This window comes from Canis lupus, chromosome 33, assembly GCF_003254725.2.
Source record: "Canis lupus dingo isolate Sandy chromosome 33, ASM325472v2, whole genome shotgun sequence".
Lineage (NCBI taxonomy): Eukaryota > Metazoa > Chordata > Mammalia > Carnivora > Canidae > Canis > Canis lupus.
Genome location: NC_064275.1, coordinates 28,685,826 through 28,696,380, shown reverse-complemented (window position 1 = coordinate 28,696,380; position 10,555 = coordinate 28,685,826). Strand labels below are relative to the sequence as shown.

The 10,555-nt window shown below is 45.0% G+C and overlaps 1 pseudogene; it reads right to left on the bottom strand.

The window, feature by feature from the left end:
• Positions 1-519: 519 nt before the first annotated feature.
• LOC112641557 (hydroxymethylglutaryl-CoA synthase, cytoplasmic-like) lies at positions 520-4,809 on the bottom strand (annotated as a pseudogene).
• Between the last annotated feature and the right edge of the window lie 5,746 nt (positions 4,810-10,555).

Genomic DNA, 10,555 nt, shown 5'->3' with positions numbered 1-10,555 from the left:
GTGAAGCAGCATTCCAGTTTCTAGAAGCAGTGTTACCGTCCCAACTCTTCTCCCTCTTGAAGATTTATAAATTATAGAAAAAAAAGAGTGTGCTTGTCTTGCCATTTTTATTTTTATTTTTTTTATTTTTTATTTTTTTGCCATTTTTAAAGAGGGTATGTGCATAGCACATTTTAAGACTACATCCCCTAAATTAGAAACTTTTTTTTTTTTCCAAAAACCACAGGTACTTTCAGTAAGCTTGTTGGTTCAAAATACAAACGTCTGATGCTTTCTTCGCCTGAAGCACACGGTTCATGACACCACATCTGGAGGCACCACATCTGGAGGCTAAGCCTCACGCATACGAATGGCCGGAGAGGAGGCGCGCGGAGCCCTTCAGCATCACTCCCGAGCGTGTGGCCCCGGCTGGACCACAGGAGGAAGCGGGCGAGCAAACTGGGCAGAGACTCTGCCAAGAACACGATAGTTTTCCAGGCTTCATGTCAGTCACATAAAAGCTACACGACACGTGATCCTTCACAGTTGTCCCCAGACGTCCCGCTCCCAGAACTGATCCCATACAGGCGCCCCGACCCCGACCCCGACCCCAACCCGCGTCGAGGTGGAAGTAGGCCTCCCTAGGGACGGCGGCTCCGGGTTGTGCTGCCGGGCGGGGAGGCCTGGCACCTTCTCGGCAGGACGTGGATGTGCTCAGGGGCTGCGCTGGAACGTCCGGGCCCTCGTCCTTCACCCAGAGTATCGCCACTGGGCAAGGGACGCCGGGCATAGGTGCCTCCGTCCACTCCGACGAGGTACCAGGTCCCTTCGAAGAGGGAGTCTGCTGACCCCTGACCAGGTGACGAGTGTCCTCCCCGAGCTTCGTGTTCTCAGCAAAGACATCTGCTGCCCCACAAGTTCTTGAGCCAAGCCCCGATTTGAGGTCACCTAAACTGGCTGTTGTCTTATCAGGAGCAGCCCCGGGTGTGGCATCTTGCGTGACCGAGGGGACACAGGGAGGCAGCCAAGGCAGAACCGTGAGAGAACACACCAGTCCTCCTTCCTGCCAGCTGCTGAGGGGAGGGCTGAGCTGGAACAGAACCGAGGGAGCCAGAAACACGATGTGTCCGTATTTCCATTTTGATTGGACACGAGCAAAGATGCCTTTGTTTTCTGATTGAGGGGCTCAGCTCTGGGCTCCAGAGAGGCCTTTGCCACGTCTCCGTCGGGGCAGGCATCTGCTAATTTCACATCCCCAAAGGCTTCCAGGCCACTGGCGACACGATTGTCATCTCTGTTCTGGTCGTGAAGGAAGTCATTCAGCAGCAGCTGAGCGAGAGGCTTCTGGAGCAGCCTACAGCAGGGTGAGGGGAAGATCATGAGACCAAAATCATTCAAGGTAGAACCTTTATCACTTCCCTCCTTCTGCCCCTGGATCTTTTGGCGGTAGACACAGCAGCAGCGGTCCGGGGCGCCGGGGTAGCGCTGCATGGGGAGTTTCCCATCCACTTTTCCGATAATCCGGAAGCACGTCAGGCCTGTGGAAGTCATAGGCATGTTGCGTGGGTCCCACCAAGTCCTCGGTCAAAGATTAAAGGCCCATTTGGCCCGACGAGCCGAGCAACAGCTCCCACTCCACCTGTGGGTCTAACGTCCTGGGGCACATGCAGCAACATCTCCGCAACCCCCAGGGCCTACCGTCCATCCAGGAGCTGCACCCAATCCACTTACCCGCGCTGAAGACCGCAGCTGCGCCTCCACCGCACGCATTATGTTCCTTCTGTACCTGTGCTCCCCGACTCCTCTAAGGGCTGCCTCAAACTAGCCTGCACGGGTTTTGATCTGTCGATGATGCTCTCTGTTCCAACTTCTCAGCGCCCAGTGCAGTCCTACGAGAGGCTGTGGGTCTCCGTACGACTGAACCACAGTCCGGCAAAGAGAGCCGATAGCTCCTCTGTGTGTGCAGAAGCCCAGCTTGGCCTGGCCCAAGCCAAGGGTAGACTTTCTAGCATCTACACCATCATATTTTTCCAACTCTGCTCGATCAATATATTGGAAGGAAAATATATCCCAAGGCAACAGTTCCCACTGCTCTTGGCCAGCAGGCTTCTGCATTCAAAGGGAGGGCCCAGCGTGGTGAGAGAGCTGTGGGACGACTAAGCACTGCGCTCTCCACGTCTGTCCCTCTGTTTCCTCCTCCAGGAACCCAACGTGACCGTGACCGTGACCACAGAAAGGGAGCGAGCCATGAAAGGGCAGTACGCGGGCCTCCCCTCTGCCACCAGCTTTAGCTGCCCGCTTTTTTTCTTTTAAATGCCTTGCTTTTTAATGGAAAAACCAACTGATGCTCATTGTAACATTTCAAATGTTAGAGATGAGTATATAAAGAACGTTCCTCCCACCGACTCCCATTCCCACTTGGAAGGATACCAAAGGGTGACTTTCCATACTTAAAAAAAAATTATTTAGGGGTACCTGGGTGGCCCAGCATTTGAGCATCTGCCTTGGGCTCAGATCAGATCACGGGATGTTGGGATTGAGTCCCACGTCGGGCTCCCTTCATGGAGCCTGCTTCTCCCTCTGCCTGTGTCTGGGCCCCTCTCTCTCTGTGTCTCTCATGAATAAATAAATAAGATCTTTAAAAAAATTAATAGATCAAAAAAATTAATAGAATATAAGGGGTGTCTGGCTGTCTCAGTCAGTAGAGAATGAGACTTTGATCTCATGAGTTTAAGCCCCACATTGGACAGAGAGATTGCTTAAAATTCTTTTTTTTGTAGAATATAGTTAGAGTAGTTCTTGAAGGAAACCTCTACCTTTCAATGCTTATATTAAAAAAGAAGAAGGGTTTGGGGTGCCTGGCTGGCTCAGTTGGTACAGCAGGTGATTCTTGATCTAGGGGCTGTGAATTCAAGACCCATGTTGGGTGTAGAACCTACTAAAAAAAGAAGAAGAAGAAACGTTTATCATCAATGACCTAAGGTTCTACCTCAAGAAACTAAAGCAAAAGTAAACCCAAGACAAGAAAAATAAATTAATTAGTAACAATAATAATAACAAAGAACAGAAATGCATATAGAGAAACCAGAGAGAAAAGGATCAAAGCCAAACGTTGGTTCTTTGAAAAAACCAGCAACAAAGTTGTGAAGCCCTAACCTCATGGACCAAGAAAAAAAAAAAAAAAAGAGAATATAAGTTACAGAATACAAATATCAGAACTAAAAAGGAGTTATGTATAGATCCTGCAGACATTAAAAGGATAAGAAAATATAATAAATTTATACAGATGAATTTGAAAGTTTGGATGAAACAAATTCCTTGAAAAGTAGAACTTTACCCAAACTGACACAAAATGAGACAAAATCTGAACAGCCGTATATCTATTATGGAAGAATTTTAATTAATTATCAAAACTTTCCCCACAAAGAAAGCTCCATGCACCCACTGTTTCAGTGATGATCTACGAGAAATTTGAGGAGGAGGTAACACTAATCTTACACAAACTTTATTAAAAAATAGAGAACATAACACTCTGAACTCATTTTGTGTAGCCAGTAGTACCTGAATATCAAGACTTGACAAAGAAATTACAAAAAAAAAAGATAATTCTAGACCAGTATCCTTTATGAATATAAATGCAGGCTACATAAATAGATCTGTCAAAATATGAGCTAACAGTGGTTGAAGTTTTTCTGGAGACAGCTCAAGATACACAATATATACACCGTTCAGAGGATACTTGGGCAATGTCTGTTAAAAGTGGGGATTTATGCACCCTCTGTTCTTAGATCCAGCTTCCTATATGGGCAAAGGGCAAGACCGAGTGAGTATCAGTGTTCACAGTATTAAGGGTAAAAAAAAAGATTTCATACAAAACATTGTGCAAGACTTTTTATTGTTTTATTTTTTAAAAAAGTATTTATTTATTTATTTATTTATTTAAGTATGAGGAGGAGGAGAGGCAGAGGGAGGAGCTGACTCCCCACTGAGCAGGGAGCCCCATGCAGGGTTCGACCCCAGGACTCCAGGATCACGATTGGAGCTGAAGGCAGATGCTTAACTGACTGAGCCACCCAGATGCCCCAAAACATTGTACAAGACCTATTCTTATTTTTATGGATTTTATTTGTGTACATGTCCATGGTGGGGAAAGACTGTTCAAAAGATAGCGATAGTGATTGTTTCTGGATTTTGATATTATGGTTTATTTATTTTTGTGAGAGAGAGAGAATGCACACACGCCCACGTAGGGGGAGAGGGACAGGAGGGGACTCCCTGCTGAATGTGGACGAGGAGTGGATCTCAGGACCTTGAGATCATGACTTGAGCCGCAATCAAGAGTTGGGTGCTCAACTGACTGAGATCCTGAATTTTAAAAATGATGTTGTTTCTGAAGCAAGAGTAAAATTAATGATCAAAAGAAATAGTGCAATTCTCGTCCATGGGGTGTTTACCAACCCTAGTCTGGATAGCCCTATGGTGGCAGGACCCTTCCTGTTGGCAGGAAGTGTATCATCAGGGAGCAAGGTGGACTTGATTTCTTCTGAACTTCCTTCTAATCTAATTGGGATTTTATGTTTTTGTAGACCGATAAGTTACTACGTATGTGACCCTATGACTCTGTAAATGTTAGTGCAAGTCTGTGTGTCTGTGAATGTATTGTGTCTTTGTGTGTCTGTGAAAATAGTGTCTTTTTTATTCTGTATTTTTAGTGCTTTAACATCGTGGGGACCTTGCTGATCCTTGAGAGATTGCTCCTCCCAGGGCTAGCCAATTTCTAGCTTACCCTTCAAGGCAAACCAACCAAACCAGAGTCCGTACCGCAAACATCTCCTTTATGGGCTCCTATACCCCAGGCCACGGTTCTCCTACCTAACCACCCCAGGGCCAGCTGCCAGACAACTAGGGAAACCCCTATAGCCCCGGAGCCCTCTGAATTTATTTAAGCTAGCCAATCCTAAACCTTTTTATACTCCGCGACAGCATTTCTTCCCACAGATACCACAATAAAGGCTCCTAGGTGTTTCCCCCTAACTCTGCCTCTCTCTGGTCCCTATTCCTGGGATTGCTGTGCCTCCTGCTTTTAGGGATCTGTGGCATTAAAAAATTTCTTTGATAGCACTCGTTTCTGTGTCTGCATGTCTCATCATATAAAACAGTTCCTGCTGTTACAACAGTGGCTACATATGCATGTACCTAGATCTCTCCTCCTACTAAATTTGTTCAGAATAAACAAACATAGTTGGATGAGATTTTGTTCTGGCGGCAATGCTGCAACCTCTAGGCTAATTTCCCCTGAATGGGATCTATTTTATTCTTCTCAGAGCAGACTCTCTACACATTTACTTGGGATGGTGGGGAGAGGAATAATTATGACCTCTGTCTAAGAAGTCATAAAGAAGTCATAAAAAAATCTCCAAAAACAAAACACCCAAATCGATTGATGTATGATTTTGAAAAAGAAAGTACAACAAAACCCAAAACACACACACACACACACACACACTCAGAATCAGGTAATAAATCCTTAGGAACTTTTAGGAAGCCCTAGATTTCAAATAAAGATTGGGTGGTCTGATAGCTTATGAATATAACCCCCCCCTCCATTTCTAGAGTCATTCACCAGGCTCTTCTGAGCTTGCAAAACATCCTATTTACCCTGTAGATAGGCTGTTACCCATATTAGCTGATGGACACCATTAGATTCACTTATGCCAAAGCGCCTTGGCCGATGACCTGCCACAGAGCTCCCTTTCAACCTATTTGGTTTCAGTTTCCTGCTTGTAAACAACTATTTGCTTCAGAAGACCTATATCAAAGTGTATTTAAATTATCTGAGAGGGGGATGCCTGGGTGGCTCAGTGGTTTAGAGCCTGCAGGATCAAGTCCCGAGCTAGGCTCCCTACATGGAGCCTGCTTCTCCCTCTGCCTGTGTCTCTGCCTCTCTCTATGTGTTTCTCATGAATAAATAAACAAAATCTTTATAGAAAAATAATCTGAGGGGGGGAGGAGTATTTTTTTCCCAATATTTTATTTTTAAGTAACTCTACGTCCAGTGTGGGACTTGAATTTACAACCTTGAGATCAATAGTCTCATGCTCTACTGACTAAAGCCAGCCAGATGCCCTGGGGAGAAATATTTTATCCCATGGCAACTTTCACGATTTTTAGCTGCTGAAAATTCTAGTGCCTGGCTTGCTGTAGAATTTTCAGGGAGTTTTTCAAGCCATAGGGGTTTAGGGTAGGTTCTATAGGTTTTGCATGTATATTCCAATCTTCTCCACAGGCATACAGCCATGAATCAGTTTAGATGATCACTTTGGCAGACAATGAGATTGCCTGGGCAGGTGTCTAATAAATATTTATTGCGTGCTTAGTTGAATAGATAGGAGCTTCACTCTGTCAGTCGTGGCTCTATGCTGCATAAAACAGAAACCAAATACTAGTCACATCAAACAGAGAAAATCCTGGAAAGGATCAGGAACTCACAGAATTAAGGCAGGTGATCTGGGGGTAGAAAATTTTAGAATCAGGGTAGCTCTGGAGACTCGGCACAGAACCTACAGGAAATTCATGGCTTGAGAACAATGTGACCCTTGCACCATGACTGGCCCGATGGTGACTCTAATCTCCAGCATCCCTTTTGACCCAAGATTCAAAGTTCCGGGACTTTCAGAATCCGAATGGCTGAGTTGAAGTAATTTGCCCACAGGTAGCAAAAGAAGAGTCGGAGCTCTTCAACTGCAGTGACAGCCTGGAAGGAACATACTAAGACTTGGTTCCCAAAGGAGGCTTCACACAATGGGGAGTTTGCTAGAAAGGAAGGGGGTAATATTAATGGGAAAGGGCAAATTAGATATTATGCTGTGAGCAAGGATGAATGTCATCCACATTGACACTAAAGTGAGAGATGAGGTGGGGCTGGGGCTGGTTGCTGGTCAGGGTTGAAGGAGAAGTTGTTTGTAGTTTTGGAGGAAGAAGAACATGACCTTCAGAAACCCTGGGTGGCCAGCAAGATAGCAGGGGAATCTCGGGGAGTGGGTAGCCGAACCTGGATGGTGAGGAGCAGAGAATAGGTGTTCCATGGTGTTCTTTGGCTAACACAGGAGCTCAATACATACTTGTTAAATTCATAACAAAGTGGAAGTATAGATCACACCATTCAGATAGAAGGAGACTGAAGTTCCTCTGGCTGGATGACGTGGGGAATGTGTCCCCACAGAGGTTGACTCATCCTTAGGGCCAGCCTGGCGAGTCATCCCTCCTCCTGAGACCTTTCCCATTCACCTGGAGGGAATAACCTCAAGCCCTCCCTCAGTAAGGGGTGTGTGTGGGGGGGTGGCTATGCTTACTCTGTCGATCTGAAGAATAGGGAGCATCTGTATCCAAAATGTCTGTAGAGTTAACATTGGGCTTTCCCTGTATCAGCCAGAATAGAGTGACTTTTCCTTTATCTTCCAAAGAAATATACTTCTACCTCTAGGTTATGTGGTAAGAAATCAAACCTCAATTTCTGCCAATTATTTTCCTCCTTTCCCAGAAGAGTCTCTCTTCTTCCTCTCCTCCATGCAGAGCAGCATGGCCCAAATGCTTGGATACTGATGTCCTATAAGTCTGGGTTTGAATCTCAGGTCTTCCCCTTATCTGATCGCTGTGTGTCAAACGTTACCCAAGCCTGCTTCTTTCCCTGTGAAATGGGGGAAATAATGTTTCTCTTGCAAGGAGCATCATGAAAATGTATGTTAAAATGCCATATACATTAAAAAAAAAAAAAAAAAAAGCTTCAGGCCAGGGGTGCCTAGCTGGCTCAGGCAGTAGAACATGTGACTCCTGATTTCAGGGTCATGAGTTCAAGCCCCACATTGGGCATGGAGCTTTATTTTATTTATTTATTTATTTATTTATTTATTTATTTATTTTTAAAGATTTTATTTATTTATTCATAGAGACACACACAGAGAGAGAGGCAGAGACACAGGCAGAGGGAGAAGCAGGCTCCATGCAGGGAGCCCGATGTGGGACTCGATCCCAGGTCTCCAGGATCACGCCCCAAGCTGCAGGCAGCACTAAGCCGCTGCACCACTGGGGCTGCCCATGGAGCTTTATTTTAAAATAAAATAAGATAAAAATTTAAGAAAATGTTTAAATTAAAAAAACCCATAAAACTGCATGGCAGGTTGTGCAAAAGATGGTGAAGAAGTTGCAGACACCACCTCTTCTCCTATCCTAGGCTTTTTTTAAGATTTTACTTTTTTTTTTTTTAAGATTTTACTTATTTATTCATGAGAGACACAGAGACACAGGCAGAGGGAGAAGCAGGCTCCTCACAGGAAGCCCAATGTGGGGACTCGATCCCCGGGACCCCAGGATCACACCCTGGGCCAAAGGCAGATGCTCAACCTCTGAGCCACCCAGGCGTCCCTACCCTAGGCTTTTTAAACACTAGTTATTATCTCTATCAAAAAGAGCGTTAGCTTATAGGCAGCCCCAAAGGTGAGACATATTATCTAGTGGATACAAATAATAATTTTTGAGGAATATTGTATTTTATAATAGAGCAGAAATAATTCCTCATGCACTATCAAAGCTTAAATACAATTTCTCTTAAAATCTCCCAATTCCTATTTAGCTTAAGGAACTAATAGTTTAGGTACACAAAGATATTATATAGAGGGATGGTCATGGCAGTGTTGTTTATAAAGGTAAAGCTTGAAATCAACTTAAATTGGTAACTATAGAGGGATGTGTGACTGGCTCAGTCAGTGGAGCATGCAATTCTTGATCTCGGGGTTTTGAGTCCAATGTTGGGTGTAGAAATTATTAAAAATAAAATCTTGGGGCACATGGGTGGCTTAGTTGGTTAAGTATCTGCCTGCAGCCCAGGTCGTGATCCCAGGGTCCTGGCATCAAGCTCCACATCAGGCTCCCTGCTGAGTGGGGTGTCTGCTTCTCCCTCTTCCTCTCCCTCTGTCCCCCTCCCTCTACCTGTGTTCTCTTCCTCTTTGTCTTAAATAAATAAATAAATAAATAAATAAATAAATAAATAAATAAAATATTTAAAATTTATAACTATAGAGAATAATAATGTTAAATTATAGTAATGTTTGGGACGCCTGGGTGGCTAAGCGGTTGAGCATCTGCCTTCGGCTCAAGGTGTGATCCTGGAGACCCGGGATCGAGTCCCATGTCCGGCTCCCTGCATGGAGCCTGCTTCTCCCTCTGCCTGTGTCTCTGCCTCTCTCTCTCTCTCTATGTCTATCATAAATAAATAAAAATAGAATCTTAAAAAAAATGTTTCCTGGGGTGCCTTGGGTGGCTCACCTGGTTGAGCATCTGTCTTTGGCTCAGGTAGCGATCCCAGAGTTCTGAGTGGGGTGCCTGTGTCTGCCTCTCCCTCTGCTGCTCCCCACTCTTGTGTGCCCTTTCTCTCTCCCTCTCACAAATAAATAAAATCTTTTATTTTTATTTATTTATTATTATTTTTTAAAGATTCTATTTATTTATTCATGAGTCACACACACACACACACAGAGAGAGAGAGAGAGAGGCAGAGACACAGGCAGAGGGAGAAGCAGGCTCCATGCCGGGAGCCTGACATGGGACTCAATCTTGGGACCCCAGGATCATGCCCTGGGCCAAAGGCGGGCACCAAACTGCCAAGCCACCCAGGGATCCCCATAAAATCTTTAAAAAAAATGTTTCCTGAGAATTTGCCTAGCATGAGTAATCCTTGATAAACTGACAAAATGCCATTTGAAAGATGAGTAAATGGCCAGAGAGTGGGAAAAAAAAGACAGGTCCTTTGCCTTAAAAAAAGTCCAAACTCCAGTTGGGGCAGATAGACATGTAAATAAATTGTAAAATAATACGAGAAAGGTCTTTACCCATTTATTAACAAAGTGATATTAGCATTTGGACTTTATGACTTGAGGTTTCAGGGATGAATGGGAAACTCGCCGGGTGGAGGGATGGGGCAGAAAAAGCAATCCAGGAAGAGCAAATGGAATGTCACAGCTTGAAACAGCTAAGGATTTGGGCAGAAAGATCACTTTCTGTCCTTGAAAAATTGACGACCAGACTTGGTATGGAAGGAACCCGAGCTACCACACAGCCTGGTGCACCCAGTGAGCATTTCCCCTTAGGTAACCATGGTGAGTGCTTGTCAAGGAAGTGGGTTCTGAAAATTCGGTAAGAGATGGTTATAGAAGATGCTCAGGGGGGATCCCCGGGGGCTCAGCGGTTTGGCGCCTGCTTTCGACCCAGGGCGTGACCCCGGGGTCCCGGGATCCAGTCCCAGGTCGGGCTCCCTGCATGGGGCCTGCTTCTCCCTCTGCCTGTGTCTCTGCCTCTCTCTCTCTCTCTCTCTGTGTCTCTCATGAATAAATCAATAAAATCTTAAAAACAAAAAACAAAAAAAAAGAAAATGATCAGAGATCTCCAGGGCTTCATGAAGCTCAACAGATTTCAAGCACCGCTTGTGCCAAGCGCTCCGCTTCTTCACTTGTCTCCAAAAACTCGCAGGCGCTGCCTTTTTGCTGAACGTGTTACTCCACCTGCTACAAGTTTTCAGCTGGAA